This window comes from Lagopus leucura, unplaced genomic scaffold (genome assembly GCF_019238085.1).
Source record: "Lagopus leucura isolate 7727_CA_CO unplaced genomic scaffold, USGS_WTPT01 Super-Scaffold_100157, whole genome shotgun sequence".
In the NCBI taxonomy this organism is placed as follows: domain Eukaryota; kingdom Metazoa; phylum Chordata; class Aves; order Galliformes; family Phasianidae; genus Lagopus; species Lagopus leucura.
The window spans coordinates 12,002,803-12,013,303 of NW_024962334.1; positions in this window are offsets into that span (position 1 = coordinate 12,002,803).

Genomic DNA, 10,501 nt, shown 5'->3' on the forward strand with positions numbered 1-10,501 from the left:
GTATGGCATATCTGAGAACTGTCACTCGCCGTGCACTTTTTGCATGGATTTATGTAACTGAAAACATCCTGTGCGTGTCACTTGCTGGCTGTACACCAGCTATTCTGTTGGAAAACAGCAGATAGCTCATTCCAGACACCTTAGCTGATGCAGCCTGTATGTGAACATATTCTCAGGTGAAACACACACGGATAGGGAACAGAAGGACAACAGGGACAAATTTTTGAATAAAGGTACATCGTGGGAACAGTGAAGAACTTATTCTAGTGGTGAGGGATGCCCTTACAACCCTAGAAGCGATCCTTCAAGTTCAAACGTACTGCATTATCATTCTGCAGTGGATGGGGTTGATTGAAAGAAGCATGGAGAATCATGAATGGACTAAAAGAACTGACGCTGCAACCAAAATTAAGCAAGCGCTGGCAGCACAATATTGGCAGATGCTTATGACATTGTCACTGGCTCAGGTTCTCTGTGTAGAGCCAAATAAGTCAATAAGAAAAAGAAAGTCTAACAAGCTCTGAGGAGAAACTGTCACTAACTAGGTTAGTTTCAAGTCTTTCTCAAAATAAAGGTGAGCAGTGCTGAGAAGGATAGGGATAAAGAGTTTACAATTAGAATAAGTGATACCTCAGACCCTTCAGTTTCATTTATAATCCCTTTTACATTGGAAACACAGCTGGCAAGCAGCAGGAGCCTTCAGCTATTCAAAGGCAGGTGACAGGACATCTGAAGAGTATGTTCTTTTTTTGGAAGGAGGTCTGAATCCCAAACCAGGATGTGCTTCCTCTGTTTGAAAGGTTCATCAATCAGCAGTAGAGTAAGTAACTCAATCCTAGCATCTCTCACAGGATTTCAAGAAAGAGAAGCACCAACATTTCCAGCACTAACATTCCCAGTTAGCACAGGTTAATGGCATTAATTAGCAGCACCATGCTCCACCTACATAGACATGCATTTATTTCATTCATGCAAATCAACTTCTTAAACCTAATCCCTCCTTCACACCTATGCAAACCAGAAATCCTTATTCCCAAGCAATTTCCTACGGTAACAGAATATTAGTACCAAGTCTACACTCATATGATAATCACAGATTACTTGCAGCACTTTTGTCTCTCAATGTCTTTTTAAATGGCCTTTACTGGAGGAGTATATTTAGAAAGTCCAATGTCACTGTCGGTAAACAGAAGATTTACATTGCTTATTCTCACATGAGTTCTTCACTCTCAGGAAATCTACTTTTAAAAGCACTAGGGAAACTCTGGAATCTGGAAGAGGATTGACAGTTGTGCTCTGCTTCCAAGTTCCGGCTGCAAGAAAGCCACAGTTCTATAAATCAGATAAAGCCCTTCTGATGAACATTTAGAGTTCTGCTTTTGTGTGTATTGTTGTTCTTCTCTCCCCTTGGCCAGAGAAAAGAATGCTTGAAGTTTGGATTCTGACCTTGAGACTAAGTTGTATGTCATCTGCAACCTATATCATGTGTCCTACTTTTTAACAAAGATAAACATACGTTTTAAATCACTTTAAGGCCTTCTACTTTGCCAAAGAGCTGCAGTAAGTAGCTCAGATATCTGAATTACAGATATCTTTCTAAATAAGGGAGGGAAAAAAAAAAAAAAGAGATGTATTAGACATCAGGAAGACTGAGGTAGTTGGGTACATGTGCAGATCAAATTGAGAATCAGTTCACGCAGGTCTCCATTCCTTTATTGCTATGGGTACACTGAGGGTCTCTGGCTATTCCCACAACGCCTGAGAGTGCAGACCAACAGCTGAGAAGTCTCTACCAGTCTTCACAGACTCTTTAGCTCTTCCTCTTCTTGCATAAGAGAAAACTCTGCTAGTGGTGCAGGGGAAGATAGAAACTGTTGATGTTGCAAATGTCACTTCAAAAAGAATGAAAAAAATAATAATCAAAGCAGAAGCCGAGCACTTCCCCTGAGCACAGCATCATCCTGCACCACTGCTGCAAAGTGACACATCCACTTTGGCAGCATCCTGTGGAGGAAGTAGGGAGGCAGGGGGTAAAAAACACATGGCTACATATCTTGCACCTAGGGAACGAGAAGGGTGTTATGCTCATTCTCTATTGTATTAAAAGCTGAAAAGTCCCACTCAAGGCTTGGGAAGAGCAAGAATGAGCACCAAACAGAGACAGCTGAGCATCAGGACTGGCCACGTATAACCCTGGACTTAAAAGGAGAGGACGAAGCTTCCCATCAGCAGGATTAAAGGTAACAGCAACAGTGAATAGTTGGTGGTGCTGAGGGTCAGCCCAAGCAAGGCACTTCTGGAACCTCCTCTGATTTTGAGTTCTGATATGAGCAAAACAAAATCAGCCCCTCCAGCACAAGCCAAGTTCGGGGTACTTCTGAGTTGAATTTGCATACCAAGTCAGGGCAGGATCAAAATGAAGAGTGTATCTGCATGTTTGCATTATGGCTAGCCCACATTTTCTGGCTTGACTGCAGGAATCTAAGAATAAACATGCTCATTGCTTATAAATAAATACCTATGACTCAAACCCCATAATTTCAAAAATGTGAGTGCAGTTCCCTCTTTCTGGGCACTGTTCTGAGCAAAACCTGTCTGAACCAACAGGCAAGGAAATGGTTAAATAAAACAGCCTTTCAGATTTTGCCAACATGCTCCTAAATAACTTTCCCCACCCAGAACTATCATTCAGGCAGATCAGTTCTTTCTCAAGCTTCAAAAGAACCTATTAATATAGCATAACAATAGAGAAGTCTAGCTAAAAGAAAGCTTCCTGTATGCGGTTTAAATTGAGCACAAGCCATCTGTACAACCCTTAGCACTACCTAAACCTTTAGGGAATAGGAGTCAGGTGCCAAGGAGAATAGAAACTGCAGTCAGTCACAAGTCTTCAAGGCACAACACTGGTTGCCTGTAAATTCTGTAGGTTGGACTCGTCTATGATCGACTTCAGTGTCACTGAACTTTGGAAACAAGGAATAAAACAATGTCAACAAAACTGAGACCCATGCTCTAATGCACAGGGCAGCACAAGCACACAGTTGTTACTGAAAGAATTACTTCAAAGCTGTTGCTGCTTGTGTAGTTTCCGAAGTTGCTGCCTATTCATCCACCAGTCAGTGGCACACAGCAGGGTAAAAATATATTCCATACCAGCAGCACTGAGGCTAGAGGTATCAATACTGATGGATTGCAAGATTGTCTAGTGCTTTAAAAACCTTCAGAAATACAGTCACAAAATCTGGGCCCAGAAGGTGGCCTGTGATCCAGTTATTTTGCAAGCTCCTGAGACACAAAGCAGCCCTTTGAGTTGACTGAAGGACAACTGTGTTTTGCAGCAACTCTGAGGTTTCAGAGTTTGGTTTCAATTCCACACTGGAATGAAAACTAACACTTTTTGAATGTTTTGTATAAACAGAATTCTGTTCAAATGCTGCAATTTGGCAAAAGATGTGAGTATTGAATCCCCATCAGTAAGGGAACCAGTCTGGGTTAGGGAGCTCCAAGTTCAAGTTCTGCTCTATTTGATTCAGAGAGGAACTTTCCATCTCTGATAATTCTCAACCAGGCAAAATGTGAGTTTCAATCTTAAGGGCTTATCGACTGCTGGGCAAAACTCTAGGCCATAAAATAAAAATAAAAAAGGTCTGCCCATCTCTTTAATGCCATTTCTTGGATAAAAACTAATTCCATAAAACATTTTATTTTCAGTGAAATGAAGTTTCACAGGCTCTGAGCAGCTGCTTGTGGTAACTTATTTTACAGAGGAATCCTCAAGTAATAATAAAATTCAGTAGTTTATTGTCTCGTGCTTCCTCCTGATTTAGGTCTTTTTAGAATTAAAATGGCTCAGAAATCTTCAGCAAAGCATTTTAAGTTGGGAAATGCTGGTTATCAAAACAGAAACTTGATTAGACAAGACATTCCTGTACTTTTCTCTGAAACTCATGTCTTGTGAATGAAAGTGGTCTGAAAGTTGATCCAACTTCTGTATTTAGAAACTTCTGCTAATTTTACAAGCACTGTTTTTGAGCTTTGTGTAGTGGGGAGATGGGGTGTTGCTTTTTTTTTTTTTTATTGGGAAAGGAGTGCTTTTTCCTCAGTGGATAGTGGTTAATTCCAACACATAATATACAGAAATAATCAAAATCAAATGCTGCACTTCAAAATAACCTGCCCTTTTTTTTTTTTTTTTTTTTTTTTTTAAATCTTGACAGATTCCTGGAAACACTTTAATTTTCCATCCCTGTTGGAGATGAAGAAAGTTTTTAAAACTTCATAGATCTGTGGGGCAGGAAATCAGTCCCACCCCTCACTCTCTATGCTGAGCCACCTGATGGCAGAAGATGTAGATTACTAGACTTTAAAACCAAAGCAGATTCTATATTGCTATCCAGAGTAAAATAGACCTTGGCATTTCTTGTAGACTTTCCTGAAAGTTAAATTCCTAAAGCCAGCTTCTGAATTTAACAAGTTTTTTTTGTTGTTGTTTTTTGTTTTTGTTTTTGTTTTTTGTACAAGATAATTCAAAACTGTAAAGGCCAGTAGTTCACATTTGAGATGTCTGTTTTCATATTTAGTCTAAAGAAGATATTTAAAGATGTCAGGGCATCTGTAAGCCCAGCGTCAGGATCTGCTGAAGCAGCCTTCTGGAGAAGTATAAGTAGTTGGCAGGCATATTTGTCCTTCTGCACAGGCTCAGTAAGAGTGGAAGCGACAGCATACAGCCATCTCTAGAGTCTGCTTCTACAGCTGAGCTTCTAAAGTGCTGGCATCCTCATAGTTCAAAATCTGGGGGCTGAGGATGTTTGCTCAAAGTGTGGGAACTCATTCCCTTTACCTTTTGGCTACTTGCCAGTCTGAATGTCAACGCAGCAGTCAACATTTGGCTGGTGAACTGGGCCCAGCTCTCAGAGCACATTATAGAATCACAGAATGATTAAAATTGGAAAAGACCTCTAAGATCATATAGTAGCCCAACCACCAACTCATCCTCAGCATGCCCACTAAACACGTCCCTCAATGCCACATCCACGGTGGGATGGTGGGGATGGTGAATGCACTATCTCCCTTGGCAGCCTTTTCCAAATACCTCACCACTCTTTCTGAAAAGAAGTTTTTCTTAATATCCAACCTGGTCCTCCCCAGCACAGCTTGAGGCCATTACCCAGTGCCACCACATCTTCTTCTGAGAGGTCAATACGGCAATGGTATGAACAATTTGGAAGAGCTGTGTGACAGGCAGTACTACTCTCCCCTGAGGACCACAAGCTTTGCCCTCAGCACTGACAACCCATGATCAGGACTCAGACCTCTGTTATGGCCAAGGAGAACTTCCAGTTAGATGACCTACTCACATGCTGGAAGAGTCATGCACATGCATCTAACAGCTGCCTCTTAATTATGTCACGGGGGTGGGTGGCAGGCAACCTAGGTTACGTCTGGATGGCCAGATTGAGTGCAAAGGCTGAGCAGTGGTGATGAAATGGATATTTTAGGTATTGTAAGGAGAACTTAATTTTTCAACTGACTACCAAGTATATTATTCAGCACTCAGGAAAGTTTGAGAAACTTTTAAAGTTCTAACACAGAACAAAAAGTTTGCTGCTGCTTAATTCCCTCAATGCTGTCTAAAAAAAAGTATAATTCCTTGGTTTGCTGACACATCACCCACTCCTGGATGCATTCTCTTATCTCTCCTGCTCTAACAGGTCACTTGACTGTGCGTACATGACATCTGTCATGCAGTTTGACTTCTGTAGTTAAGCTTTCCTACTTAGAAATATGAAAACTGACATGTTCTAACTTTACTCAATGTGACCATGTTTCTGAGATACACGCCACAGTTACACAATGTCGTGTCTGCCGCTGTTTGCTGGTGGTTTTCTGGAACAAATCAATCTCCCCAGTTTCAATATGTTCCAACAGATGCCACACATTAACCACTATTTTTATTCTCTGCCTGAGTTTCACCCCTCCAACCTTTCCCAAAATATTATGTTGCCAGTGTTAGTTACAGTTTGTTTCTGTCTGTAATTATTAAAATCTCTTCCATGACAACCTGATAAAAGGCTGGCCACATTCCCACACTTATTAAGCTCCCAAGTGATGCAAATTGTAACAAATATTCCAGCCAGGCTTGCAGAGCACTGCCTAGTTTGTTGTTATGCAAATCTGTATCTGAGCTCTGCATGCTTATTTTTCTAGGAAGCAAACAATATAAATAAAACAGAGCAAAACAACATTTTGGCTTCTTTTGCCTCTTTCCGTTGTATTTCCTTTCTATTCCACTAAGAGAATCACACCCTCAATTATTAGACAGCCTCTCCTTTGGTTGCATACAGCTGCAAGCTTTGGGTGGGACTCTGTGGCTGAATACCTAAGAGGAAACACTGAGAACAATGCCAATATACAAGCAGCGAGGGGCTCTGTGCAACATTACGTAATGCTACTGACCTCTTTTATGGGGCAGCTGGAAGACAGTTACTTCTCAACATGTTAGTTGGATAACAGAAAAACAGATTAATAAAAGCCTTTGTTAAAATCCACTTGCAAGCAGTCCAGTTGTAATAATGTCCCTTCTGTTGTTCCTTGAGCACTGGACAATTCATCACATTTATGGCCTGGTGGCTGTTTGTGCACAGGTCTTAAGTATGCTCTTAAGTCTGATATCCTCCTATGTGGTCAAGCAAAATCTAAAGCTCTGAGTCTAGTAGGGAGAGGAAAAGGAGAGAAAGAAAGGAAAAGACAGGGGCAACATGTTAGAAACAAGCAAGAGACATCAAGTAAAGGAAATTCTGAAACATCATCAATATCACCTGCAACCAAGCTGCTGGACAAGCACTATGAAGGCACGCTTGCAATCATTCTGGTAGCAGAAACATCAGGTCTCCCACATCCACACACAGCAAGCAACTGCAACACTTCACTGCTTATCTAAATGCCACAATTTGTTCAGACAAATGACTCAACCACAGCTGATTAATCAAATACTTATATCTCTTATATTTTCAGTCAACAACTTAGGAAAACTATGGTCAATATGAAGATTGTCATCAGCACATCTTCCCGTCTTCTGCCACATCTCTCCAGTAAGCTTCATTATTGTCATGAATTCTTGTGGATTCATCAGCCACCTCTATCACTGAAGTTTTTACTGTTTCAGTGCAACTATTTGGATAATTCAGATAATCTTCAAAAGTTGTATACATCACTGCTGCTAAAAGTTTATCCCATATCCTGGCAAAGTGCAGTGAGAATGCCCAAAGTAAAGACCTCACTTGGCAGTGCCAAAAAGCTAATAGAATCTACGTGAATGTTGGCTGCAAAATGCAAGGATATCTGTAAGCACAGCAAGGATGAAAAATGATAAGGGAGCAGTTTAACAGAAGGAAATATTTTTAAACCAAACAGAGATGGGCTAAAGATCTGACATGCCTTTCTAAATCTCTGCATTTTTGCTTGGGTTTGAGCCTGATCCCTGGGATAAAACAGCATATATAATGAAACAGTATACACAGCCCTGTGATTTAAAGGATTCATTCTTCTGCCTGCAGTCTCCAGTGCTGGGGTCACCTTTTACATGCAGATGAATGAGTCTACATGATAGGAAGATGCCACAACGCACACAGGTAGGTCACGCACTACACAGCATGCAGGCATCTGAACTCCTTGGCCTGAGAGTGCCTGGTGCCCTCTGCCCATGAAGAACACATCAGTCATGAGGTTGGAAGGAGAACTGTCCTATTCCTTTGAGTAGCCTTGACTTCAGACAAATAGCTTGCGACTGCTAATTAAGAAAAACTTAAAAGGATTTGTCATGCTCTCACTGGCTGGAAGATGGTATGGTGAAGAGAATGCTGAGGAGCAAAGCTGACCAAACACCAAGGGATGCCTGAAACTGTGCAAACTGCTAGAGGCAGTAAGAAACCAGTACAAACTTTTTGTGCAGGAGATCTGCTATACACAACCAGAAGTCAGAGAGGAAAAATCCCTTGTAGTCCAGTCCTGTGCTCATCTTTTCCAAGACAACATGACAAGGTCCCTGTCTTCACCTAGCCAACTAGTCAACTTCTCCCTAGCCAGCAATGGCCTTTACTTCCCCCTCTTTGTCTAATCTTTTCCAGCATTTTTGCTCCTTGGCTTTTCTTTCTGGTAACACTGACATTAGACATCTGAATAAATAATAATTAAAACTGACTTCCACTGGAGTGGAATTCTGCTGTGAGAAATGCTTTTTCCACCACAAAGGTGTAAGTTGTTTGCCAGGCCACAATTTTGTTTGGCAAAATAGAGGAATTAAAAAATAAACACCAGGTAGTCAGATTTGCAGTGGTTACCTGTCTCCCAAACATTATACCTCTCAGAACCACAGAATATTGTTTGGATTTATTCTGCACATAGTATTTTCCACCAACTGCTTGTGGCCTGAAATGCCATGGATCAACATCAGGGCCAGAAGCCCTCTGACATAGCAGAACTACAGGCATGTTAAGGCACATGTCTGACTGTGCCTTGTTTATTTTGCAGATTGGCAGTTTAAACAAGAGTCCATACAAGAGACAGGCATTTGATTCAGATCTAACCACTTGAAACATTTCTAAAGCCACACTTCAGTGAATCACAATACCTCCCACTACCCAAAAGCTTTAAATGTTTGCGTCTAAAAACAGAGTCAGAAGGTTTACCCTTCACAATCAAGACTGATACAAGCCTACAGTGCCATAAATCAGCTCTTCTATAAGCAATAGCAGTTCAGTGGTGAATCACTGCAATGTAGTGACTAACCTCTGGTGGAAACTAGAACTTGTTGCCTTACTAGCAATTTTCTTTCTTACATCATGAACACCAGGAACAAAATAAATCTGGCTTAAGTGGATATTAAGGAGAAAGAAGAGCTACAGTACTGATCTTTTACAAGAATAGCTTGAAAGAAAAGACTGTGATTATCAGGTGAAAGAGTACAACCCTTTTTTATTGTTCCATTTTCTGCTAAGAAATGACTAGTCGCTACTTAGGTCAAGTACTTCAAGGTTTTCCTAGAATAGCTTTTGTCCACTCTTTAAAGCTGTAAGATGTACAAAAACAGTACAAAAATTCTTACTCGGATGTACAAGAAATATCAAGACAAAAGAATGCAAGAACAATGTACAGAGTAGATCTGGATGACAGTCATTCCAAAGGCAAAATTATTACAGACTATTATCTAGTTGTCTGGAGGAGCCACGGACCAGCTGGCTGTGATGTTCTGCTCAAAGTTAAACACAGACAGGAAACCGCATGTCTGATACTGTAAAAATCGTTTGTCTTCCTGCCATGGCTAACCAGGCAAGCAACCCAAAGGGGCTGTTTTCATTTAAAAGAAACACTAATCCACAACAATAAAAAAAGGAATGACAAAGCCTCAATTCTCCCCATTCCCAAACGGAGCTAATGCATGTGTTTGTGAATGAACTGGAAATGTTACAAACTGAAGCTGTGTGCTACTTTAATTTTTATATGTAGTTATTCACTTTCTACATGAATGTGAATGTGAGTACAGGGCACAGCTTCCATGAGTCACCACACATGACACAGAATGAAAATCTTCACTACAAAGAGTGAAAGGAATCAGGATAAAAAAGGTAAGGATTTCACTTACACTACAGAGCCTTTCAGTCTGATCTGGAAGTAAGGCAGCTTCAGAGTAGAGGGGAATGAAGGCAGTTGGTGCTGAATTTACAGAATGGTTCTTGTAAACACACACAAGATTCGCATTTGTCAGAGTGATTACATTAAGCTTATATGGTTCCAGGAGAAACAGTTACAGTATGAGTAATTTTTAACAAATTAGCCAAGATCCACAAGGGTGAGGCTAGCTTTGCACAAGAACTCTAGACAGTTTACACAAAATAAGGTCCTTTCAGTATGAACACTTTCTCTTTGATACAATCAAGGCAATTTGTTACAACTAGGTCCTGGATCTACCAAATCAATATCAATATTTGCCCCAAATCCTTCAAAGTCCACCTGAGCAAAACATGGCCAGATGGTCAGGAAACAGCAGTAAGGCTGTCCGGATTTTGGTTAAACCCGGGCAAGAGATGAGGTAGAGTTGAGAAGGTAGTACCAGACATTGACAGGCCAGGCCAACATGCACAAAGACCTTTTAGTGAGCTCTAGGCACATCTAACCTAGAGTAACTGTACAGCCTTCTTGGAAGGCAAGGAAGAAGGGGGAAAAGCCACTCATGCACACATTACTTTGTGCTGCAGTAAGCATTAGGTAGCATATCCACCAGTGAAGGAAACTGCACATATTCACAGAAATTCACCATAGAAGAAGGAAGTGGGGAGTGGCAGTCACCAAAGCTGCCTTTAAATTTGCATCCTATAAATTACTCAACAGTACCTGCCTAGATGGAGGACACATCATGAGAAAAGAAGTTCTTGAAGAGGCAACAGATTAAGTGTTTTTATAACTTGTTACATTAGGGTTTGTCACCAACACAATTCTGAGCACC